Genomic DNA, 27691 nt, shown 5'->3' with positions numbered 1-27691 from the left:
CTCTAGAACTGCAGTGCTGAGTGTCAGCTGCTACTATGTCTCCAGGGCTTATTTCAACAAATTGGCATTGCCCTGAAACATAGACACATGCATGATGTTGTAAGGTGCGAAAGGAACAGGTTTAGGAATGAAACACACATGAGTTTAAAAAAAATCTGCATGGCTCGGGTGAATTATTTTATGTCTCTGAGCCTCAGTTACCCCATCGACAAAATGAGATACTCATCTCACCAGATGTTGGATAATTAGAGTCACACGTGCTTACGACATGTATTGGACATTCAAGAACATGTCCTATTATGGTTGACATCTTTGTCACCGGAATGAAGAGACTTTTCCTTATGTCTTAATCACCTTTTTGGAATATAACAGAGTGGAAATTAAAAAAAAAAAAACCACATAATTAAGCAACTATTCCTTAGTACAAATGATACATCGATGGGTAAGGAAAATGTTATAGCATAAGGAAAACACAATTTTATAGAATTAAAATCTGTAAATGTCCATACCATTTGCGTATAGTAATTTTTACGTAAATCATTTATTGACAACGATTTGAACAAATTACATTTTTACTTTACTTTTTATTGAAGTGTAATGTCTGTGCAGAGAAGGACAAATAGAGGCACACGGCTCAGTGTACTTTCACAATAGGTACCCACGCTGAGAAGAACACTACAGTACCCCAGAGGCCCTTCATGGCCTCTTCTTAATCTCTACCACCCCCAAAATGTGACTGCCATTCTGACTTGTGCACATTGTAGATTAGTTTGGCCTATTTTTGTACTTACATAAATAGATTCACATACTAGGTGCGATTTTGTGGCTGAGCCAAACAAGTCACATTTTTAAATGTCAAGAGGAACTGTGCACCTTTGGGATTGAAGCACTGGAAATGATCTGGAAGTTATGATTTTTCAGCTCTGACCTGCCCCAAATGCAATGGGCACTAGTCTGTGAACAAATCGTAGGAATTATGATTATAATGATGATTAATACAATTAGTGCTATTATAATACTTATACATAATAATATGAAATATTATTCTGTATTCATAGGTATTCAGAACACATTAGCAAATTTCTATATTATATTAATGAAAAAGTAAATGCCAGATGTAGGAGACTGCAAAAGGCGACTTTCTTCAAAGGGAGCGTACGTATAATTATGACCCACTAGCAGATAGTCTTAATAATATCTTTAGAAATAATATACATGAGCCCTGTGAGCATCCTCCTGGCTCTCTGGTAGAGGGATGGGCTGGCAGCTCCAGTGTGCCCTGGTCCTTCCATGGCCATGCAACCCACCTGTCCTTGCTCACAAAATTGGCTCACTGTTTCTGTTTAACTGTGAGTAATTTGAACAGCTTTTTGTTATCAGTGCCTTTGTGGTTTACCAGGAAGAGACAGCTAAGAGCCAGAATCAACCTTTGTGACCAGGTTTTACTGTGGTGTTCCTGCAGCTTGAGGCCCCCTGCCTGTTGGATATGCTTCCCACCTACCTTCAGTCCCACTCAAACGTGGTTTGGTCACAGGTCTGGAGGAAGACAAAACTAAGACCCCCCAAAATAATTCAGGACGATCTTGTCCAAGCATGATTTCAAAGAGCTTGAACTAGGGTAGTAGCAGTGACCACAAAGAGAAACCGATACGTTCAGATTAATTCTGGTAAAATGTTTATGGTAGGATATAAAGGGTGCATATGATTTAGGGCTAAGAGAGAGAGGAGGATGGAGGTTTTCAGTTTTGAGCACCAACTCACTGATGGAACACAGGGCCAGGCATTTGGTCAGAGAGGTAAGCGGCCACTGGCAGGTTCATGCTAGACTTGTGAAATCGAAAGTACAGCATGGATGGACCTAGAGGGTATGATGCTAAGTGAACTAAGTCAGACAGAGAAAGACAAATACCATAGGATTTCATCCATTGGTGGAATTTAAGAAACAAAACAAATGAACAAAGAAAAAAAGAAACAAATAAACAAAAAAACCCAGACTCAAATAGAAAGCCAATTGGAGGTTGGTTGCCAGAGGGGAGGTGGGAGGGGAGGGATGAATTGGGTGAAAGGGATGGAGAGTACAGCGTCGTGCTGAGTCCTGAGTAATGTATAGAAATATCCAATCGTTCTATTATACACCTGAAACTGATGTAATACTGTACGTTAATTAGACCTAAATTTTAAAAAATTAAAAAATTAAAATTAAAAAAATGAAGCACAGCTGAAAGCCAATAGACCAGTGCAAATATATAATCATAAATTCAACTCATTTTTAAATGGAAAGTTATTTCTAGCTAAGCAAATAGCATGACAAACATCATTTTCTGGCTTTGTGTTGTCTGAGTATATGATTGTCTGCTGGGAAAAAACAACCTCAATTTTCCTCTTTTTTCCCTTATGAAAGTAATTTGTCCTCAGTAAAGAAAATCTGGAAGATATAAATAAACCGAAGAGGAAGAAAGCAAGTATTCATCATCCTATCGCCAAATAAATTATTATTATTTTAGTCTATTTCTTCCTATTCAACACATTAACTTAAGGCTTTTCCATGTTATTGCAACACCCTACATAATATTGAATGATTGCCTAATGTCTAATTGAATCGATGACAGTGTCAGGATCTACTTATAATTACTTTTTGTCACATATCTGAATGTCTTCTCTCTTTCACCATTATAAATACCGCTTTAATATTCAACGTTAGTCATAGGCTTTCTCTGTAACTCATATTATTTCCTTGGTTTACATTGACAGAAGAAGAATTATGAGATGAAAGAATAAAAAAAAAACTTTTTAGATTCTGGTTATGTATCACCAAAATGCTTTCCAAGAGTGGTTAAATCAATTTGTTTCCCCACCCAAAAATCTATCAGCATTCCTTCACAGCACAGGCATGGGCATTTGCTTCCCAATTTGACGGGTAAAAATAATATTTCTCCATGTAATATGCATTTTTCAACTACTAATTAGGCTGACACATGTTTTTATATGTTTTGCACTTCTGCAAATAATTTTTGATAGAATTTAAAGCTAGGACAGGTCCCATCACCCAGTGTTAATGAACTGCCTCCTCTTGCCAGGAACATCCCTCTAGGCTGATCGTGATGCTGATAGATGACTGACCAATCTGCAAAACATGGGGATTTGGTTTGCTTGTTTTTAATTTCACGTTTTATGGAGGTGAAATATTCCTACAGGAAAAAAGTGCACATTTAATTATACAGCTTGATGAATTTTCACCGACTAAATCCAACCTGCATCTCAATTAGGAAATAGAGTATTGCCAGCACTCCAGAAGCCCATCGTCCAAATTCAGAGCCCATTTCAGCCACTTCCCTACAAAAGGGTCGCCACCATATTGATATCTGCCAGTAGCAATTAGTTTTGTCTATTTTGTACTTTTTAGACAAATGAGATTGCATCTCAGCACTTCATGGGTCTGGCTTCATTTGTCAACATTACTTTTCTGAGACTCATCCCCATTCTTGTACATCCTTATAAAGTGTTCATACCCACTGTAGTATTCCATTGTGTGATTTCACCACAATTTACTTACTAGTATTGAAGGGGATTTTGGTAATTTCCTGGTTTTTACTATTAGGAATAGTGAGGCTATCAAATATTGTAGCATATGTTTTTGGTGAACATAGGTTTTAATATCTATTAGGCATGCACTTAGAAGTGGAAATGCTGGACCACAGAAAATGCATATGTTAGGATATTAGAGATACTCGGTTTTCCACAATGGTTGTACCAATTTATACTTCTGCTGTTTGTACATGAGAGTTTTCATGCTCCATATTTTTGTCAATACTTGGTCTTTTTGTCTTTTTCATTTTAATCCTTCTAGTTAAGGATTGGGTGTGACATTTTAATTTCCCTGATGACAAATGAATTTGAGTGCTTTTCTATAAGCTCATTGGCCATTGGAATATCTACTTTCATGAGGCATTCCCTTAAAGTTTTTGATCATTTTTCTGTTGGGAAGTCTGCCTTTTTCTTCTTCTTCAATTGTTGATGTTCTTTATATATTTAGGATATGAATTCTTTGCTGAAAAATGCATTGAAAATACCTTATCCCACCTTATAGATTTACTTTTAACTCTCTTATTTGTATATTTTGGGGAACACATAATTTTAATTATGTATAATTCGATTTAACAGATGGTTTTCTTTTATAGTTTTGCCTTTTATGTGTGTTTTTTTAAAAAAAGACTTTGCTACCTCCAAATCAGGAAGATGCTCTCCTGCAATTTCTCTCTAAATGATATATGTTTTATTTTTCATAATTAAATTTGTAATCCACTAGAATTTAATTTTGTATGAAACATATGGTAGGAATTAAGATATTTTTTCTATAATGATATTCAATTGATACAGTACTATTTATTGAAAAAATAATTCTCTCTCTCCTTAACTGATGTGCCACAATAACCTTAGCTCTTTTAGACCTTTGCATACTAGCATAAAACCAGGCACATGGATGAATGGAACAGAATCGAAAGCCCAGAAATAAGCCCACATGTATGTAGTGAACTAGTCTTCAGCAAGGCCTCCATGAACATACAGTAGGGAAAGAATAGTCTCTTCAATAAGTGGTGTTGGGAAAACTGTTGTCAGTTTTAATTTTTCTAAAATTAGACCCTATCTTACACAGTTCATAATAATGAACTCAAAATGGATTAAAGACTTAATTATATAACACCTAAAATCCCTAGAAGAAAATGTAGGGAAAAAGCTCCTTGACCTTAGTCTTGGCAATGATTCTTTGGATGTGACACCAAAATCACTGGCAATATAAGAAAATTAAACAATTGGGATTAGAACATGTTAATTTTATCCAAAAAAAAATTAAAACTGCTCCTTTAGGTGACGTTAGTCTGCTATAACAAATTACTATAGGCTGGGTGGCATAAAGCACAGAAATTTATTTCTCATAGTTCTGGAGGCTGGGAAGTCCATAATAAAGGGGTTGGCAAATCTGGTGTCTAATGAAGGCCCACTTCTAGGTCTGCAGGCAGGTTATTCTTGTTACTTTCTCATATGGCAGAGAGAAAGAGAGAGGGAGAGGGAGGGAGGGAGGGAGGAGCAGAGGCAGATAGGGAAAGAGAGCTTTTATATATTTCTTCTTATAAGGGCACTAACCTCATCCATGAGGGCTCCACTTACATGACCTAATTACCTCCCAAGGCCTCATGTTTTAATATCATTACAGTGGGGGTTAGGATTTCAACATATAAATTTTAGGGGGACACATTCAGTCTGGAATTTATATTGGAACTGCAATAGGTAAATAGATTAATTTGTGGGGGCTTGATCACTTCATAATTCATGAACATGGTATATATCTCTATTTAAATCTTTAATTTCTCTTAGTAATGTTCTTTTAGTTTTTAGTATAAAAGTCTTGTATATATTTAATTATATTTCTCAAATGTGTTTGATTATTTCGGTGCTATCATAAATGGTATTTTTAAAATGTTATTTTCCACTTTTGCTGCTTACTGGGGACAAATACAATCACTGTATTTTACAAAAATAAAATTATTGTCATATATTGACTTCCTTGTGCTGACCAACCTTGGTACATTTATTGTCAATTTTAAAAGTTTATAGATTCTTTGGATATTTTAGGCCCACAACCATGTAAACAACATCAATTCTATCCATTTTAATCCTCAATGCCTTTTCTTTCTTTTCATGTGTGTTGTATTTGTTAGGATAGCCAGTACCATCTTGAACAGAAATAATGGAAGTGAGCATTTCTGATCTCAAAGGAGAGTTTCCAATATTTGTTATTTAGTTTGACATTTCTTGTGGATTTTTAAAATACAGATTTGAGTTGCTTTTCTATTGCTGCCTAACAAATTGCTACAAATTCAGCAACTTAAAATGACACAAATTTATTATCTCACAATTTTGCAGGCCAGAAGTCTGGGCAGAGTTCAACAGGATTCTCTGTTTAGAGTCTCATAAGGCTGAAATCATGGTGTCAGTTGCAACTGGGTTTTTGTCTGGAGATTAGGGTCCTCTTCTAAGACCAAACATCGATTCAGTGCAGTTCCTTGTGATTACAAGACTGAGGTTCCTATTTTGTTTTCTGTTGTTTTCCCTGCCTTGGGTTTCTTTAAGCTCCTAGTGGCCATATTTAAGTCCTTGCCATTTGTCCTCTTCCTTCTTCAAATATAGCAATGGGAAATCCTCTTTACAGCAAATCTGTCTGACTTCAGAGAGGTCTCAGGTCCTTTTAATGGCTAGCCTGAGGGGTACCTGGGTAGCTCAGAGGTTGAGCATCTGCCTTTGGCTCAGGTCATGATCCTGGGGTCCTGGGATCGAGTCCTGAATCGGGCTCCCTATAGGGAGTCTGCTTCTCCTTCTGCCTGTGTCTCTGCTTCTCTCTGTATGTCTCTCATGAATAAATAAATAAAATCTTTATAAAAATTATTTAATGGCTGACCTGATTAGGTCAGGCCACTTGGATAATCTGCCCTTTAATTAACTTGACATCACTAATTAGTAACTTAATTGTGAAGTGATATCCTATCATATTTACAGGTTCTGCCCACACTAAGGAGAGGGAGCTGTACAGAGAATTATTTATAATTAATACATCTATAGTTTGCCAAGAGTCATTATCATAAATGTGGATTAAATCTTATCAAATGTTTGCATCTCTTGAGATGAGTAGTAATTTTTTCTTTTTTTATATGTGAATGATATGATTGATTTTTTAAAAAGTTCATTTGAATGTGATGCTACTCTTCTTAAAGAATGTGCTAATGTTAGTTTAAATCATATGAAGTGGCTGCCATTTGACCATGTTTCACTTACAAGTGGTAACTTAATATGGTTAAATCTAAGATTTGTATAGATTTTATATATATTTTTATGGGAAATTGATCTGTAATTTTTCTTTCTTGAAAATATTTTTGTTGGGAAAAAAAGTAAATATTTTTGTTGGGTTATAGAATTGAGGTTATTCTGGCCTCCTAGGAAGGAGAAAGTATTAGGAAGTATTCTATCTTTTTCTTTTTTTTTTTAATTTTTTTTTTATTTATTTATGATAGTCACAGAGAGAGGGAGAGAAAGAGAGACAGACAGAGGGAGAAGCAGGCTCCATGCACCGGGAGCCCGATGTGGGACTCGATCCCGGGTCTCCAGGATCGCGCCCTGGGTCAAAGGCAGGCGCCAAACCGCTGCGCCACCCAGGGATCCTTCTATCTTTTTCTATTCTCTGAAAGAATTTGTGCAAAATTGGTATTATTTCATTCCTAAATGTTCAAATTAATTCACTGGTGAAGCCATTTGAGTATCTGCCAGTATTAAGCACTTTGGAAGATACTCTCCCTTCAGAAGATTTATAGGTCAGAAAGGGAGACAGAACGTAAAGACTGCTAACTCTGGGAAATGAACTAGGGGTGGTAGAAGGGGAGGAGGGCGGGGGGTGGGAGTGAATGGGTGACGGGCACTGGGGGTTATTCTGTATGTTAGTAAATTGAACACCAATAAAAAATAAATTTAAAAAAAAAAGAAGATTTATAGGTTAGGAAAGCTAGGCTGTAATCTATGATGGTTTTCTGGAGCAAAGTGGTGTTGATGGAATAAAAGAATGAGTCTGTCCAGTAGAGAAAAACTCTGATAAAAGCAGTTACTATTCCAACAATATTCAGCTATTTCAGTATTTTGTTTTAGAAATAGGTGCTCTGTTATTGGTGATCCCTTAAGGAATCTACTGTGAACAGATAAAAACTATGAATCACCTTGACTCAATCCCATATCCCAATTCTTTTGATTCATAGCAGGCATCAGTTGGGCCAGCTTTCCAAAGAGGTGTGAGCTTAGGCATGTGATTCTGTCTTGCTGTGCCTCACTTTTGTCACCTGCAAAAAGGAAATAATAAAACAATGTATGTCATAGAATTATGAGGATTTACTTAGATTATGGATTAACCTAAATTAGCACAAAGGCTGGGCCACAATAGGCTTTCATAAAAAGCTAGCTTCAAAGATATTTATCTACTCATTGTTTTAGAAGCACTTTGGTTTTTTTGGAACATGTATTCTTAGCAGAAGTAACACATATGTGGATGATATTCTGGGGGTATTTTAGCAACAAGGACACTTTTTTGCACTTAACTTACAGGGTTTCTTTTTTTGTTTGTTTGTTTGTTTTTGTTTTTGCCAATTTGACCATGAGATTCTTGAAGAAAGGGACATCACTTCCTTCCTTCATCTTTATATTCCCAGTGCCTAATATATTCCCAGTGCTCAATAATCTCTACTAAGTGACCAAGTTAAAAAAAAAAAAGTATCAGTGACAGAGATTTATTAAATTATGTCATTATCTTAAGTTTTAGGAGTATATACATTCCTAAAAACTTTGGTTTGACAAATTCATCCCCCAAGTCTTACTTTTATAAATTCCTGAAATTTAGGATAACTTGGCATTTTTAGTGTTGGTGCACAAATAAGCTATTTCATTAAAAAAGCAACTTTATAAAAGTAAAGAGCAATATTTCATTGATATATTATGAAAGAATAGACACTTCCAGATTAATTACAACCTTACATATCCTCTTCACTAAAGAAACTTAGAACACAAGGCGTAAATTAAAAATGAAATCTCAATTTCTTGACTAGATTTGTTCTTAAATATTATCAGAAGGCAGAGAAATATATTTCTGTTTACTAGAAAATATGCATTGTTTATCTGAAATTCACACTTAACTGGGTGTCCTGCATTTTCGTTTGCTAAACTGGCAACACTAAATATGTCATTTTTAATGATGGAACCAAATCTTTTTTTTAATAATAAATTTATTTTTATTGGTGTTCGATTTACCAACATACAGAATAACACCCAGTGCTCATCCTGTCAAGTGCCCCCCTCAGTGCCCGTCACCCATTCACCCCCACCCCCTGCCCTCCTCCCCTTCCATCACCCCTAGTTCGTTTCCCAGAGTTAGGAGTCTTTATGTTCTGTCTCCCTCTCTGATATTTCCCACACATTTCTTCTCCCTTCCCTTATATTCCCTTTCACTATTATTTATATTCCCCAAATGAATGAGAACATACAATGTTTGTCCTTCTCCGATTGACTTACTTCACTCAGCAGATGGAACCAAATCTTGAGCCAGTCTACGTCATACAGTGTCCTGTGGGGACACAGCTTAAGAACTGCTTATTTTGGTCCTGAAATCAGAATGAAAACTTCAGCTGTTCTACTGACAGAAAACTGACTATAAGCAAGAGTTTCATTTTAAAAATTAATGAAAAGAGAATACAATCTAAGCTCAACTTTTGAAAACAGTTTTGCTTCAGTTGCACCTCAAAATGGATTTTTGAAGTATATGTTTAGGTAACTAGTAAAGTATCAGGGCTCCCTGACTACAAAGGAAATTTGCCTTTCAGAATAAATGAGAACAAAGAATTGTACACTAACTATGTTCAGTGCCCTATTTATGGTCTTAATATAAATCTGAATAAGGAAATGCCATGTTATACAAATTCCTTCTTGAGTGATGAAGGGACCTGTACATAGCTTGCTGCATAAGCATCTCAGGAAGCTTCTTCTGACGTTTCCCTAGTCCTGGTTTTTAATGTGCAAGCTAGAGCATGATTTTTTAAAAGATTTTATTTATTTATCCATGAAAGACACAGAGACATAGGCAGAGGGAGAAACAGGCTCCATGCAGGGAGCCCGATGTGGGACTCAATTCCAGGACCCCAGGGTCATGACCTGAGCCGAAGGCAGATGCTCAACCACTGAGCCCCTCAAGGTGCCTCTAGAGCATGATTTTCAGGATGCTTAACCAATCTATGTTTAGTTTCCCACACGGGAAGTGGAACTACAATCTACGTCCATGTACATTACAGAGATAATTAAGGAAATACTGATCTTGTAGGAAACGGATACCAATTTATTTCTCAGTTATTCCAAGACACCTCACTTTATTAAAATGGACACTATTATTTATATCTGCTAGCTAATCCCAGTAGCTGGGAGGAGTCTCGTATAGCACCTGCTGTCCCGGGGCCGGGAGAAGAAGGAAGATATGGAAAACAAGGCCTTCCTGAACTAAATCTAACCATCGAAAAGAAAGGATCCCTCTTTATTCATACTCGTCCAAAATGCTCTAGTATTTCAAACAAGGATGGTAAATGAAGAACTAATTTGGGGACCAAAAAGCACTGAACTGTAAATAAAGTGGGATTTGCAGAGGATTTCTAGCTAGGTGTTCCTATTCGTACAGTAAGGGCCAAACAAGACCATAGCAAATCAAGGTTGCAAACTAGACTTTTAAAAACAGAATTTGAACCATGGGAGTGCCTTGTATTAAAGCAAAATGTGCTTTGGTCTGAAACCGGTCACACTGAAGTCATAATCAAGGACTTGACTCTTGATACAGGCATATGGTGCTAGCTACAACAACAACCATTATTAATTAGCAAAGCCCTTGAAGTGCAAGAACCTAAAATAACCTGACATAATTGCATTTCTGGCAGACTCATACATAAACCTGATCATGTCTCTGGTATATGGTAGTGAGGATTTGCTTCCACAAACCTACCTTGTTTGCTTTTTTTTGAATGAAGCAAATTTATTTTTCCATCTGTCTGCATCACTGTCACCCATCAATAATACACAGAGAGGTACGATTTTATACCACACATGCGAGTCCTTTTAAAATTAAATGGCCCTCTTTTGCAGGCCATTTAATAAAAACTAATAAAAAGAGGAGGGGATGCTCCTAATATTTACGTCTCCCATTGTTCCCCAGGGGCTTTGTCCTGTGGTCGCTACTTACGGAAAGTTAAACCACAAAGTTGTTCAGGCTATTTGGGTTTCTGGTCCATGCGCCCTGGGTAAACAGACTTTCTCTGCAATCTCGTCTGCCGTTTTTGCTGGGCATTTTGTTCTCTCTTGCAACGGCTGAACAAGGTTTTTCAAAGCAAGACAGAAATGGGGGCCAGGGACCTAAACAAGATGACATGTACTGTACCAACACTCCAAGTGAGCACCGGCCTCACACAATCGCAGCTTTACAGAGTACACTGTGTATAGCAGTCAGTGTTGTGCAGTGCAGAAAAGGGAGGGAACCAGAGGCGAAGCCCGGTGGGTTGCATTCAATTCTGAGACACAAAGACAACTGGCTGGAAAAAAGAGAGAGAGAGAGAGAGAGAGAGAGAGAGAGAGAGAGAGAGTTTCATTAGGAAGAACAAAACAAAACAAAACCAAAAAAAAAAAAAATCCCACCAAAAAATAAATAAATAAAATTAACCTCTGCATTGCCCGTGGGTCCTAGCCATGGATTTCTATGTAGAAAATGCTTCATTCACTGCAAAGAGTCAAACTTTAATTTGGCATAATGCTAGTTCTTCATTTTACACAGTGTCTTTCATCATAATGACCTGAAGGTTCTTATTAAGCATCTCAATTAGAAAATAATTGTCTAGAAAAATGAAAGCTAGAAGCCAGATAAAGGGGAAAGAAGTAGGCTACGTTGTTTTCAACCTTTGGGACCTCATTTTGACCACAGCACATGGATACTTTAATGCTGGTTTTCCTGCCTCTTTTACAGGCCTCTCTTATTTGCAGAAACCACGATTAAGGCTTAAGTTAAATAAAAAGTATATGAACTCATCCTGGGCTGCACTCGATGAGCACATCATCATCTTAGCACCCTCTGAAATATGATCTATGAGCCAACACTGTCCTTCCAGAAATAAGGGAACAAGGACATTTTGCTTGCTACTTTATCTGTTGATCTTGCATCTGGCCATCCATGAACCGCACTTCTGGTTACCTTACTGGGCCTTCTGGTTATTTGGCAAAATGCAGTTTTCTACTTTTCTGCCCATGCGCACAGGAAGTGCTGCTTCTCCCAGTGTCCCACGGTTTATGCAAACCACACTAGTAGATGATTTTTTAAAAAATGCCTCAGCCTCATGATGTGAACGTTATGAAAGTAGAAAGGACGTTATGATCTGTCTTATAAACATGTAAGGATGCTTTCAAGATGTTTTCAACTTGTGCAAAGAGGCGGGTTTTTCCCTGAAAGAGCACAGTTTACATAAAGCACGTTCTGAAACAGTATGTGTGACATCGGTTTTGCCTCTGCATGCTCATTTCTGTTCGCTTATGTATTCTTAACCTTAAAAAGCCTTATTAAAGATTTTTACTATATATCAATTATGTTTGTAGTACATAAAGACCAAAAAATCAAACCAAAAAACACAAAGAAAAACGTAAAAATCACCCATAACCCCATCCCCTGCAGTTATCATTATTATCTTTTTGGGGTGGCTTTCCAAACATTTTTCCTCTTTCTACATTTTTACGTACTGTATTTCTATTATTTTAAATAAAGAGTTCACCGTACTTCACATACTCCTTTGTAACTTTTTTTACTTCACCAGCATATCATAAATATGTCAAAATCTTGGTAAAAAATTCCACATCTTTTATTTATTTATTTTTTCCACAACATCTTTTAATGACAGTATTTCATTCTATGATTATACCACAGTTTAATCAAAGAATCTATCTTTCATGGGATATTTCTGTGGTTTCTAATTTTTCACAATTGTACATAATGTTGCAATAAACATCTTTGTGCTTACATTAATTTTTCCTTTTGGATAAAGTCCTAGAAATGGAATTATTTGGTCAAGGGGATGTGGACATTTTTTTAAAGGTTTAATTTTTTATTTTGATGGAGGAGGAGCAGAGCCAGAGAATTGCAGGCAGACTCCCTGCTGAGTGCAGAGCAAGGGGGGCTCCATCCACAACCCCTGAGGTCATGACCTGAGTCAAAATCAAGAGTAGGTGGCTGAGCTGACCGAGCCACCAGGTGCCCCAGGTTGGGGACATTTTTAAGATTCTTGGTACATAATGCCAAACTGTTGTTCAAATGGGGTGCACAAATTAGTCTCTCACCAGCCATATATGAGTGTCTGTTCACTCTAGCCTCATCACTGCTGGCTATGACTCCATTTTTATGTTGGTCAGTTTCATACACACAAAAAATAATAAATTTAGCTCATCCTTGTCAAAGCAACAGAGGTGAGCCTGGACTCTGTCATCTTTGTTAACGACCATGATTCCTCTTACCTTTTCTCACAAGACCTCTTTGAGATTGATGAAGATTCATATCTTTCTGATTTGGAACTAGAAAACTCAGAACTCCAAGAATTACCTATTTTGAATAAGGACAGGAATTTTTTTTAAATGCATGAAAGATAATAATCATGATTAAAAGTAACAGTTTGAGCATCTGCCTTCAGCTCAGGACATGATCCCAGGTCCAGAGATTGAGTCCTACATTGGGTTCCTGCAAGAAGCCTGCTTCTCCTTCTGCCTGTGTCTCTGCCTCTCCGTGCGTGTCTCATGAATAAATAAAATAAAAATAAGTTTAATTGTAACTTTTTTGGAATGTTTAGAAAAAGTACAGCATAAAAGCACCTTTTCTGGCTGCCCAACATTCAATATGAGGTCCCATAACATTCTGATTGCTTTTCTGGATAATCCTTCATCGCCTGTAGCCCTGGGAGGAGGCAGTGCCCACTCGTGGCCATGGAGGTGAGGAGAATGCCGCCCCAACAGCTCCACAAGATGGTCAGGGTGGGTCACATGACTGGCCCCTGCCAATAGAAGATGTTCTCCAAGGATTCAGCCTCTTGACAGGAGGCCACGATGTGAAGATGCCAACAGGGCTCTTAGGCAGTGGGGTGCGCCTCTTACAGCTTGGCCCCTCATAGTCCCCATGGTTCTTGCTCATTGTAGGGCTGGTCTTCCAAACAGTCTCCATATCACTCCCAAATAATCCCTTCTGCTTGAGTTGTCTGAGTCAGTGTCTGTTGGCTGTACCAAGAACACCGACTACATACAGATGGATAATATGATAGATATTTTAACGACGTGAATGTGAAAAGTGTTTCCTCCACCCCTCAGAATTATGTCACCCTCTGTGATAATGAGGAATGTGTGTTGAAGCTCACCCTCAGATGTAATAGATCTGTGTGGAAGACTCATTTAATCGCCTTGCAGTGATGAAAGCTGACACCAGCATCCACTTTGCCTAGCATGTTGCAAAAATCACAAAATTGTACTCTCTGCCTCTTTGGTATCTCATTTTTCATAAGGGACTTACCTAATTACTTCAAATATGGCTTAAGAATGGAAAAATACCATGGGACTTTCCTCAGCTTTGCTAAGGTGACTGCAAATAGCCCCAGTCTCTGGAGCGATAAATGGTTTGTGTTTAGGGCTAAAATTGCCTAGAGTGCACTTTTTTAGCTTTTTCTTCCCCGCTTTTTTCTCTGACTTTTTTACTTGGAAGAGAACAAAGCGAAAGAAATGCCAAAAAGCATTTCAACCCAAGCTCCCAAAGCACGTGTCCAAGAATCTTTAACCAGGAATCCCCCAATAAATGTATTTTATTGGAGTTTATATTTTTCTTTCTACTCCAAAGATAATAATAACAATGATAAACATGGCAGTGATTGATTTACCAACCTGTTATTAACACTTGAATGTGAAGCACTGTGGTAAATGCTGTATTTCAATTAGAAACTTTGATCCCATAATAACCTTGTGATGATGATAATGATGAAAATGGTTAGGATTGTATTGGTCTTCTTCTTACGGTTATTACCATCTTACAGATGGAAAAGCCGAGACCAGAGACAGAAAAACCAAGCACACTCTATGCATGTAGGAAATGGCAGAGAGGCATTTTGTCCTCAGACTCTTATTTATCTGTTTATTTGTTTACTTACTTATGTATTTATTTATTTATTTTTTATTTTTAGAGTGTGCAAGAGCAGAGGGGAGCAGCAGAGGAGAGAGAGGGGGGAGATAGGAATGGAAAGAAGCTCAAGCAGACTTCACGCTGAGCACAACCCCAATGAGGGGCTTGATCTCACCACCCTGAGACCATGACCTCAACCAAAACCAAGAGTCCAGAGCCAAACCGACTGAGCTACCTAGGCCTGGTCATCAGACTCTCAATTGGTGTTTGGTTTGTCTGTGCTTCAGAGGCGACAATCATAAAAATTTTCCCCAATGTTTCTGTTATCTCATCTGATAAATTCTTCAAAGGCCTTTTCTACCCATGAGAGAAAGACTGTAGACACCACTTGGAATTCCATTTGGAATCGTAAGCCTTAGGAGATGCTTGTTGTACAATAGGAGGTGAATGCTTACTCTTCTCAAATAAACCAGGTAGTCTACCATACTGAGCACACAGAAACAGGCAACAGGGCATGGGTTTCTGCCACTCATTGGAGAGGAGTTTGCCCAGGTTCTTGGTGTTAAAGGCTGTACCCCACTGGCTTCTCAGGCCTGGGATAAGACCCCAGCGAGGAGAATGAAGCAAGAGAGGCCAGGAATGGCATTGAAGTTTGGAACAAACAGTCAGCCTGGCCTTTTCCAGATCCTCTGCCTTATTTTACTCTTAGATATTGCATCTTCTTCTACCCAGTGATTTTCCAATACTGAATTCCAACCCTGCCATTTGGTGGGCATGAGCTATCAAGGTCTCCTTTCATGGGTCAGGGCATTGAACATGCCACTGCTGGCTTAGAATAGAGGACACCCCACAGTGTCTACTATCTGCTCAAATACATTTACATTTCTCCCACCTCTCTTTTTTTAATCCCCTAGGGTGAAAACTTGCGGACAATAAACTTGTTGCCTGTCACATTCCAGTGTAAAATGTGCTGCTTGCAAACAGATATTCTTGCACCAACCAAAGCCTCTCATCTTGCCCCCTTTTTGAGGTTTCAGATTCTAAGCTGAGAGGTTACCCCACAACATGATTCTGTATACTAAATGGAACTGCATTATGTTTTCATTTGAAATTTCAATGTCGAGTGCTTAAAAATTTGACTTAAACACACTAAGTGGAGTGGGTCAAAATATATATATTTATATTTTTGCTATTAGTTCTTATGGAAAAAAGATGGTTTGCTACCCTGTTGAGTTAGACATAAAATGCCCTGAACATGGAAATTAAGTCCTTTCTGAGACACACGCAGACAAATAAATGCACATGAGGTTTTGCTATCCTTTGAATTCCCTCTTCCTCTTTGATTTCTCCCATCACTGAATCAAACCCTCCATTTCATAGTTTAGTTCAAAGACATAAACAAAATGAAATCTTTGGAAATAAAAGTTCTCTCTTTGTCCCTCTGTCTTTGATACACAAGAGTCTTAAATTTGGGGCCAGTCCCTCAATAAAAAAATACATCTAACAAGTTTAGTTACTTAGAGCCATTGAAGGTTTACAAGAAGAACAGATCAGATACAATTATCTTCATTGGAGTGAAATTTGCCAAGAGCATTCCAAACTCCAAAAGCACTCTGAGATATCTGATGTTTTAGATTGGTTTGGGGATTTGTTTGTTGTGTTTTTTGTTGTTGCGTTGTTTTGTTTCTATGTGACTGCCAGGACAAGGGACTGGTGAGGAGGAAATAAGAATTTGTACTGTTCATTTCAATAGAGAGTCCATTTGTGAGAAAGGGACGATGAGAAAATCTACTCCATCTTATACCAAATTATGACTTTCTCCAATCTCATCAATTTTCATTTACTGGGGGATCCCTGGGTGGCCCAGCGGTTTAGCGTCTGCCTTTGGCCCGGGGCGCGATCCTGGAGTCCCGAGGTGGAGTCCCACGTCGGGCTCCCGGCGTGGAGCCTGCTTCTCCCTCCTCCTGTGTCTCTGCCTCTCTCTCTCTCTCTCTGTGTCTATCATGAATAAATAAATAAATCTTTAAAAAATTTTCATTTACTGAAAACAACAACAAAATAACAACACTGGAATAAGCCCAGTTGTAGAGCTGGTCACCCCAACTCCGCAGTCACATACTTTACTCCATTTCTTTCATCTCTACTTCAAGCAACATTTTTGGAAACAATGCCCTTCCAAGAAAAATTGAAATTAAAGAGATGAGTAACTGAACATTTTTAAATATCTAGGATTTTAGGTTCACTGTTCATTCCATTTTAATTTTTGGAATCACAAGTTCACTTATTTTGTCTCAAACATTTTGTTGTGGCCATTTTCACAATCAGACAAGGATTGATTGCACAGTGCATATCCATATAGCCCACCACCTAGATGGCATGATTAGCATTTCTCTGTATCTGCTTTATGACAAAGTGATCCATTCGTCCATCCTTCCATCAATCCATTGTATTTTGGGATGCATTTCAAGTAAGATGGGGATATTGGTAGGGTCCCCCACCTCCGCCCCAGAAACACTTCAACCTGCACATCATTAACTAGAGTTCAATTTTTGTAGCCAGCTAGTTGGTTTTTAACATACTTTATTTTTTGTCCTATATTTTGGGAGCTTTCTACTGACATTATGCCCTTTCCAGATCTTCTTTTGTCCCTTTTGCTATTTTTCTTTCTCTGATTGTCCTCATCTATGGTTTTCCTTACTCTTTGTGACTTTATTTCATTCCTTTCCTTTAGAAACAGTACTTCTCAGGTGGAATGCTACAGGTGAGGGCAGGGGAACTGACCTGTGCCTCGTGAAGATTCCAGAATTTCCAGGCAGCTTCCCCCAGGATGACTTAAGAGTAGTCCTGATCAAATGTGAGGCTCTGGATTTGTTGAAATAGTCAGAGTGGGTCCTGTCTCCTTTCTTACCCCATAAAAACTAAGATGGTTTGCTTGGAAGGTGGTGAAGGCCAAGTGCCTTTCCCAGGCCTGTAGGCTTTTGAAATTCAAGTGTAAGCTTATATTTAGTGTTTGAATTCAACAGCAAGATCACAGTGGTTTCTCTCATATGTCACCGGTGCATGCGCGTCTGTGTGCCAGCGCATACATTGTGCATTGCTTGTGTGTGCGTGTCTCCCTGTTGCATTTGGGGCCCCTGTGACCTACAATTCAACATGGGGTTTGTCACCAAGACTCTTTAGACTGTCAGTTTTATTGGTGCCATTTTTTTAAAGTTTGTTTTGTTCCCTATGCTAATAAAGCTTGTCTCTGCTTCCATCAAAGCATATTATCTCTCCCGTTTTTTCCTGTAAGTAAGGCAGCAATCTGTTCTGTTTAAATGCCTCATCATCTTCGCTCTCCCCATCCCTGTTTCCCTAGATTTTTGAGATTGTTGACTATTATGTAACAGATGGCCCGACAGACCTCCGACTCTTTGCGATGTTGGCCAGCTTGGCTCAGAAAAATCGCAGCACTGGAGTAAATTTTCCCAGGCATGGGGCGCTCATGAATTTTAACTCCTCTGCAACAAAGGAATTCAAAGGGGGTAAGAGCCAATCTATCAGGAGCCGAGGCAATTAAAAGATGTAGGTTGGCATTCTGCTGCACAAGGATTCCCTTCTAGAGTTCTGAATATTTAGACTAGATTAGGTCAGGCTGGCTTCCATTCATCGCTGCCCTGCCACAAGGCATCAAAACAATGAAATGATTCAAAAACAGAAGCCAGTAGGTTTTTAGCTTTTAATGATAGAATGTTTGCATTGTTGTATAAGAATACCAGCGGGAAGGGGACGCAGGGGCCACAGACAAGAGCCCACCTGATCTTCCCAAGGACAACTCCATCGACAACTGAAAAGCCCACCATTTCTGGCTTAGATTCACCTCCCACAGCCTTGGTTTTTAGTATGTTGATCTCACAGAGGTTGGGCTTAGAGCTCGGGTTGCTGGTACTTTGGCAAGTATTTCAGGGTATGAAGGGAGACATGCAGAGTAGTGAGATAAGGAGATGGACGGGTAGTTTTTGTCTGTGTTTTAACTCTAAAACTATAGAAACAGACAAAGAAGAAAATAGTTGTTTTTCACAGTCCCATCATTGTAAAACATCTTGGGCATGTTTGCTTCCTGACCTTTTTTTACTCTATATTTGCATTGTTTTCTTTAATTACACATAATATAGGTCTCTTAAAAAAAATAGACTATTGTAGATAAAACTTTACAGATTCAGCACCTGGCCTCTGCAGCATGGCCCTCTCTCTCTGCACCTCAAAATCAGCCCAGATTAATTTCTGAGCTTTCCGTATCTCACTTTTCTTTTCTTTTCTTTTCTTTTCTTTTCTTTTCTTTTCTTTTCTTTTCTTTTCTTTTCTTTTCTTTTCTTTTCTTTTCTTTTCTTTCTTTCTTTTCTTTTCTTTTCTTTCTTTTCTTTCTTTCTTTTCTTTTCTTTTCTTTCTTTTCTTTTCTTTTCTTTCTTCTTTTCTTTTCTTTTTTTCCATTCTTTTCTTCTTTCTTCCTTTCTCTCATTTTTCCTTCTTTCTTAACAAACATGTACATCATAATTTTTTTGGTCACTGGAAATCTCTTTTTTTGCTCTTGCTTTGGAGCTTAGCTGTATGTATATTAATATTTTTAAATACTGTCTTCTATTTTTTTAAAAGATTTTATTTATTTATTCAGGAGAAACACAGAGTCAGAGGTAGAGGCATAGGCAGAGGGAGAAGCAGGCTCCCTGCAGGAAGCCTGATGTAGGACTTGGTCTCAGGACCCCAGGATCACACGAGCCAAAGGCAGATGCTCAACCACCCAGGCGTCCCTGTCCTCTATTATTTCTATGAGTGTAGAAGCAGAACAGGGATGATCTCTGTGTGTTTAAGCCACCATCTAGAACATCAGGAATAAGAGCTCTAAAGTTATTTTTTTAATATTTCATTTGTTTCAGAGAGATGTAGAGAGAGAGTGGGGGTGGATGGGGGGATGGGTAGAGGGAGAGGGAGAATCTCAAGCAAACTCTGGGCACACCGAGCATAGTCTGACATGGGGCTCAATCTTATGACTCTGAGATCATGACCTGAGCCAAAATCAAGAGTTGGATAGTTAACCTACTGAGCCACCCAGGCTTCCCTCTGGTTATTTTTTAACCTATAATAATGGTGAGTTCAAAAGTTATACTTGCAATGCATTGATTAATACTGTCTGAACATATGAAAGAAATTTATATATCATCCACATGCCTGAAAAACAGTGATAAATATTATCATTATTATTATTAATCTGATTCAATAATGTACTTTATTGATGAAGAAACAGGACCAGAAAAGTGAAGTAAAGACTTAAGGTTATGTAATGGATTAAGGACAGAGCCAGGGATAGGGTCCTTGTTTCCACTTTGATGTTCTTTCTTTGTGCTTTATAGTGAAGTATGATGTTTAATTAAGTACCTACTGAGTGCTGGATCCTCTGGGGCATTAAGGAAAGTACAAGACTAGGGCATTGTCCTTGGAGACCTGAAAATCTATCTGGGGAGGCCAGATGAACTCACATGGCATCATTTAGGAACAACACAAATACATAATTGTGCTAAACTGTGCAGTATTGATGGTAGGGGGAATAAGAATTCTACAAAGGTGGAGGATTAAGCCCATAAGGAGTTGAAGTTTGAGCTAAATCTTCAAGGATAGTGTTGACAAAAGTATGGCAGGGGATGGGTTGATGCAAGAGAAAGGCAAGAGGTGAGTAAAGGCAAAGTGAAGAGTGACGTGACTCATCAGGGTCAGTAGAGGGAGAAAGTCTGGTTGGCACAACAAATGTGCTGTGGCATCAGTAAAAAGTGAAATTGAGGTGATAGGGAGAAAGATCACTTTCTCAGGAGGTGCAGGAAATTTTATTCTCTGACTTGTTTTCTTCTAGGGAATATATAGTTTCCTGGGAAAGAATGCTGAGTGAGCATCTCAGAAAAGTGTTTTATCCAGTACTATTCACCCCTATTTGGGCTCAACTCTTGGAAGCCTGAGACAGGAAATAAACGTGTCAAATTCATATTTGACTCCTTTTCAATAGACAGTCTAAATCGTGACTTTCTCAGTATGCAAACTCCTTACCACCATCACCACCATCACCACCAACACCACCACGATTCTTTTTTCACCACAACCAATAAGAATGTCACCCACCACCACCACCACCATCACCCTCTTACCACCGCCACCATCACCCGCCAATACCCCACCCCCAACATCAACACTAAAACCAGTATTACCACCAACAACAACAGCCCCCATCAAAACTCTCCCTCAAGTGACTACAACTGTCCAATTATCTGAGATAAATCTTAAGATGAACCTTTCTGAGTTGGATTTCTCCAATTTCTTCTGAGAAAACAAGATAAGAATGAGCTAAAATAGTACAAATAATTCAAAGGATCTTGAAAATTCGAAGTAATATGAGGCCCGAACTAAACCATAGAGGATTTGATCAAAATTATCAAGGAAAAGTTCTGACAAGCTATACTATGTGAAAGTATATGAAAATGGATACTTCCCTGATTATGACTTTTGAACTGGAATGCAGTTTGGGGCTGAATAAGAAAGTGTTTTAAAGCAACTTGGATTAGAGGAAATAGTGAAGATATAACTTTTAATAAGTTAAAAGTCAGGACTGATCATATGCATGCAATGGATTTAGTTATGTATTCCAAAGAATTAAAAATTCTTCCCTCTCTATATGAATTCTCAAGGACCCCAAGTCATTCACAAGTTTAGTGATTTCTAATTCAGGGAGTTTATCGTCGTTTTGTAATAGGTGGAATGTGATGACTAGGTTCCACTTTTATCAGCTTTGTTATGCTGTAGGGGTCCCCATAAATCCCCTAACACGCTCACCAACATCCCCTTTTGGTACCCACCTAGGCAGCTTATAAGTATCACGATGGCCAATAGAAATGATTGGATTCTGACTTGGCTTCAAAATCAACGAAGAGTTGTCAGTGCCAGGAAGGCAATGGCAATGTGACAGCCCAGCTAGGGAAGTGCAAGAGTGTCCATGTGGGTGTCTAAGGACCAGACACTAGGACCAGACACTACTCCCAGAGACTGATCATGCTTAGATAATTAGTCTCAGTGCCCTCAACCTTACTCAAGGTTGTTTTATCTCCAGAGCTCCCCAACCTTGGCCTGGGATGCCATTGAGTCTGCACTGAGCTTGACTTTTGCCTCTGCCCAACCCACTTCCTTTTCCACTTTCCTTGAGTGCTGATCTGCAATCTTTTCCCTAAGAAATGACCTACCCACTAAGACCCACCTCTGAGTCTGCTCCCTGGAAGACCCAGCCTGGGAGAGTCACCTTGGTCCTCTTTCTCAGCCTCACTGCCTTCTTCCAACCCATTGGGCTCTTGTGAGGATCAAATGAGGTGTTTTAATAAAATCTCTTTGTAAAACACAAGTGATAAATTGTGTTTTATTTTTTTTAATTTTTAAAAAATATTATTTATTTATTCATGAAAGACACAGAGAGAAAGAGAGAGAAGCAGAGACACAGGCAGAGGAAGAAGCAGGCTCCATGTAGGGAGCCCAATGTGGGACTTGATCTAGGGACTCTAGGATCACGCCCCGGGCAGAAGGCAGATGCTAAACCGCTGAGCCACCCAAGGATTCCCTATGTTTTTTATTAATTAGAATGATGGATAGAGACAAATCCTCAGTAGAGCCACCCAATGTGGAATTCGGGGATACCTACTGAAGGCAGACACACTTGGCTCAAAATTGCTTCTTCACCACCTGTAGCTACACGACCTTGGGGAAGTGCCTTGACCTCATTCCATCTCAGCTCTCCAGTCTGCAAACCGAAGACCATAATAATTACCAAAGGGTTTTGTTAATCAGATGAGATATAACATGGAAAGGGCTAGGTGCCAAGGTTGACTTGGAAAAGTGTAATTGTGTTGTCTGTATCTGGGGGAAGAAGTTTAAAAATGGGAAGTATTTCCCTGTTTTCCAGGAATGAATGATACAAATCCCTGTGGAATAGGCACTTCTCCCAAGGGAAAGAGATGGGGACAAAACTCGGGAATCTGGCTAGTTAGCATCCTCAGCATTTGTCTGGGGTGTTTGTGTGGGCACTGAGATGACAGGTGGACAAGATGGGTAAGTCCACACATAACACAGAAGACAGAAGCTAAGCCGAGGCAGCAATAAGTGGTAGCTGGTGTCCTGTGGATTTGGGCCAAGAAGACATTTGGGGCAAAGTGGGTTGGAAAGGGTCAGAGGATTCAGGATTAAGAAAAAAACCTCATTCAGCTTTCTGGAATATGGTGGCCAATGAAGACTGGGCTGGAATGCCCTCCAGTGTTATTTAGGAAGGAGTGAATAGAGAGGAAACACACCATAATAGATAAGAAAGGAGATTTTAGAAGGAGGCAGGGGAACTTGGACTCAGAGACATCATCAAAAGGCAGCAAAACTAATAATCACTTAGGACAGGTCTGATATGTAGTACTTGATAAAGAAATACTTTAGTTGATTGATTTATTGATTGGGAAAAAGTGGGAGAGGCAAATGAAATAAACCAATGAAACATGTTCAAAGAAACCTCACCCCATTCAGTTGATTTCTCCTATTAACCTTATCATCTTTCATCCCATCTGACTCAGCTCTGGTCAAGGTCCAGCGTCAACATGCCCTGATGCCACTCCATTCCATGAATCGTAACATACTGGAATCATGTGCAAAGTTGGAGAAATCAATACTTTTCCTTCCCATATCCATCCATGGTCTCGTTACCTGCCTCAAGCATTTTTCTGGGCCCTAGATCCATGTTTCCTCTCTCCCCGTGTTCCTGCCCTCCAGTCCATGATTATGATGTTGGTCTTTAAGTATAGCTTCCAAGAATACAGCACACAGTCCCTGTGCCTATCAAGGGTCTCAGAGGGGTTGCAGCCGATTGTAAGAACACTGTGTGGGAAAGCCACCCCACTGTCCAGTGGGTCCTCCACACCTCTCCCTGCATATCACCCCCCAGACTCTGCCATTAGCCAGCCAGTGGGATATTCCAGGAGGAAGCTGACATTTCTTCCTTCAAGACTGTGTGCACTCTGTGCTACCTTCTAGCAAGCTAGTAATTCATTTGTAGAAATAGTTTCAAGATATATTTTAAATCTCAATAGTCCATTAGATGCATTAATAACTAATCATCTACAAAGACTTCATTGGATGATCAAGGATGATAAAGAAACAGTGGGGACCATGATGATGGCATTCAGTGTTTGCTGAGCATGTATTGCAGCCTGTCCATAGCGCTGGACATACACTATCACGTTCACCCGTCACAGCAGTGTGTGAGGCATTGTTGTTCCCATTTTACAGATGAAGGATCTGGGCACTGAAATATTAACATGTCTATGACATGTTAACTGTGAGGTGACACAGTTAGTGAATGTTTGCAAAAGGTTTAGAACAGTGCTTGGCAAATGGAAAGCACTGTGTGTTTGCTAAAACCAAACCAACCAAACAACCCCAAACAATAAGCAAAAAAAAAAAACAAAAAAAAAACAAACCCAAAACAAAAACAAACAAACCAACAAAAACCAAAATCACCCAAAAATAATTGAGTTGCAGAATCAAAATTTGAGCCCACCCCTCTAAGCCCCAAGCCGGTGCTCCTTCTGCTGCCCACACTGCTCCCACTCTGTGCCATGCAGCAGGCTTCATTGGCTGCCATGTGCCAGATGCTGGGGCCAGACTACAAGGCAAAGTATGAAGGTTTATACAGTGAGCAACCTTTTCTGCTTTATCCCTCCCTCCCTCCCTCTCTCCCTCCCTTCCTTTTTCTCTTCCCTCTCCGTTCTCTCTTGCTTTCACAAGCAGGTACCAAGAGCTTCTCACATGTCATGTTTGGGGACAGACACCTAGGAAACACAATCCGCCTCTGAGCATTGTTCGTGGTTCCAGATCTCTAAGGGTCCGCAATTTAGTTGGGTCACTGAGACAAACAGACAGGAAACTGCCGGAATTAAACCAATGGGGCTGTAACTACCCTAGGTGATGTGACACCACCAGAAGTATTGCTGTAGTTCAGGGGAGGGGAGGAAGGAGAGCAAAGGATACGAGGCTAGCAGAAAGTGACATCGCAAGGGCATCTCCCTCTTCCCCAAATTAGGTAATATTTTATGATTTTTTTTGACTTTAAAAATAGTCGAGCATCTTGGCCAAACACATTTAAACCATGGAAGAATATAATGAAGAAAATACCAAAAACCAGAGCCCAAACAAATAATATTCCCAAAAGTCCTGTACACAAAATACATACGTATACATCAGAGCCTCTTTGGCACTGTTGGCATGTGGCTCGGATGATGCTTTACCAGGGTGAGGGCTGACTGTATCCTAGGGTACTTCGCCACCATCCTGATCCAACCCGGTAGATGTTAGTGTGTTTCCCCCTTCCAGTTGTGGGAGGCACAAAGGATCTTCAGTGACTAAATGGTTCCTGGCAAAGAGGCAAGACTTCTCCTAAGAGATCTCTATCTTCCTCTCTCTCTCTACACACACACACACACACACACGTGCACACACTTAATTCCCAGGATTTCTGCATGTAAATAATATACTTCTGCACATCAAAAATATCAAAAATTAGATTATGTTATGCACATTGTTTTGTGATTATTTTTTGTGTAGGTAAGAATATCGACATTACAATATCCTAGATATTCTGCAATAGTATTGTACTTTATGCCTAGTATTGCAGAATCCTGCATTTTGTCCCTATATGATATTTGCCTACCTTTTACCCTACATTTGTCCATTAAGGTGTTTGTTTTCCCAGCATGAGAAACACTGCAGTGAATAGTGCTATGTGTAAAAATTAGTAAGGAAGTTTTTTTTTTTTTTTTTTCTGATAAACTCCTAGAAGTGGAGTTTCTAGGCTGATGACCTTTGTAGATTTTGTTAATTTTTCTCCAGAAAGTAATCAAGTCATTAAGTAATGCTCCTCTCTAGGTTCGCCTGGGTGGCTCAGTGGTTGAGCATCTGCCTTTGGCTCAACCTGGGTGATCCCAGGGTCCTGGGATCCCAGGGTCCTGGGATCCAGTCCCACATCGAGCTCCCTGCAGGGGCCTGCTTCTCCCTCTGCCTGTGTTTCTGCCTCTCTTTGTGTATCTTATGAATAAATAAATAATTTTTTTAAAAAAGTAATGCTCCTGTCAGCATTGTATGAGAGTGCGTATTTCTCACATCATCATCCACAGTTGGTATTAGCAATATTTTAAATTTCTGCCAATGTGACAGGTAAAATGAAGAGCATCCTATGGCTAATTTGAATTTTTTGATTATTAGTGAGATGGAACATCTGTTTGCATATTTTAGCTATTTGCATTTCTTGTTTTTGGAACTGTATTCTCTGTCCTATGTCTATTTTTATCTGGGTGTTTTATTTTTGAAGACTTCATTTTTATAAGAATTCTTTATATGGTATATATAATAGCCCTTAATATTCTTTTATGTAAGAAATAATTTCCAAGTTTGTTGTCTCTTAACTTTAGTTATGATTTTTGTAATTGTAGAAGCCTTTTAAAAAATTCTTAAAATCATTGAAAAAAATTCTTTAACATTATTCATAAAATTCATAAGTAATCTCTTGGAGGAATTTTATTGGACTTATAGTCTTCTTTAGGTTAAAAAATGATAAAATACTGATGACTTTATGTGTTTCAAGCTAACACTTTGAATTTAATATTAATTTTGGAAAGATTGATATTTTTATTACTTTTAGACAAGGACAATTGTATGCCCTCCCATGTATTCATGTCTCCTTTTATGTCCTGCAGTAATTTTAACACTACATTTATACAAAGAATTCTTGTCATTTTACTTTTAGCTACTTCATATTTTGTAGTTCTTGTGAATAGAATCTTCTTTCAGAAAAAAGAAATTAACTGTATGTGGGAAACTAATAGGGGATGGTATTTGTGAACGCCCTTCATGGCCCTTCCTCTGTTTATTTTTTCAGACAGTGCCATGAAGCTTCCTATCATGTCTACAAGTGGTGATAAGTCTATATCTCCCTTTCTAATATTTAACTTCTCTTCCATTCTTGAACCATGACACCGATTGTGGCTTCCAAAACAATGTGGATCATTGCCCTCATAATGGGCATCTTATTCCTAATATTAACAGACTGAAACTAACATGTGTCCACTAGGTATGATTCTGGTGACTTATCATATAGATAACTCTACTCCTTCCTCTTTACAATGGAGTGTTTCTCAATTGTTTTAGAATCAAGAGTGAGTATAGAACTTTTTCAGGTGTCTCTAGAGGGAACATGGAAGAGGCCAGAGCTGCGGTCCTGCCCAGTAGCAGTCTGTATTGGCATCATTTCCTTTCTGCTTTCAATACATCAAGCATTTCTACAAAGTTTGTCCTAACAGCACCTGCTTTTTTTTTTTTTTTAAATCCCGTTTCCTGGGGTAGATAGGAACAGGCAAGCATCTACCTGATGCTGTTAGCCAACTGAAAAACAGCTCCTGACATCCTATAGTCACTGTCTCTGCCTCCATCATGCATAAAGTCGGAGGGTGGCCCAGAGTTACAAGCAGCATCCGCGTGTGCTCATGGCGCACACTGTGTGCTCTCCATTCCCTGTTCATTCTCAGGATGCAGCACTGGAAGTTGATAGCGCCTCAGTTGGATGTAGTCTCTCCTACACCATTTCTAGGAGAAATCTGATGATGTTTCCGCCACAGAAATGACATTTTTCTTTAGTTGCAGGTGATGTTGCAAGTCTTTACCACCTTTTTTTCCATATCGTGAAGGTGGTTTTAATGGGAATTGGGAAAGATAGAAATAATCGCTTGTGAACACATTGCCATTCGAACCAGAGGTCCTCATCAATGCTCCATTGATGATAATGGTTAATTGGCCAATCACTCACTTCCAGAACAAACATTATACTTCTGGATACACAATGCAGAACCA

At 38.9% G+C, this 27691-nt stretch overlaps 1 long non-coding RNA gene across 4 annotated transcripts in view; it reads right to left on the bottom strand.

The window, feature by feature from the left end:
* Positions 1 to 609: 609 nt before the first annotated feature.
* Positions 610 to 27691, bottom strand: part of LOC144281654 (uncharacterized) — a 39941-nt gene continuing 12859 nt past the window's right edge. Inside the window, exons 3-6 of one of the 4 annotated variants that reach the window (XR_013350084.1) lie at positions 11000 to 11150; positions 9100 to 9188; positions 7758 to 7877; positions 610 to 954 (exon numbers count right to left, since the gene is read on the bottom strand). This is a non-coding gene — a long non-coding RNA (uncharacterized LOC144281654). Of the gene's footprint in view, positions 955 to 2974; positions 3125 to 7757; positions 7878 to 9099; positions 9189 to 10999; positions 11151 to 22454; positions 22554 to 27691 lie in introns of those variants that run through there. The other 3 variants (XR_013350082.1, XR_013350081.1, XR_013350083.1) reach the window with 3 other exon arrangements.

This window comes from Canis aureus, chromosome 13 (genome assembly GCF_053574225.1).
Source record: "Canis aureus isolate CA01 chromosome 13, VMU_Caureus_v.1.0, whole genome shotgun sequence".
Classification (NCBI taxonomy): domain Eukaryota; kingdom Metazoa; phylum Chordata; class Mammalia; order Carnivora; family Canidae; genus Canis; species Canis aureus.
This window is presented reverse-complemented; position numbering and strand designations above follow the sequence as displayed.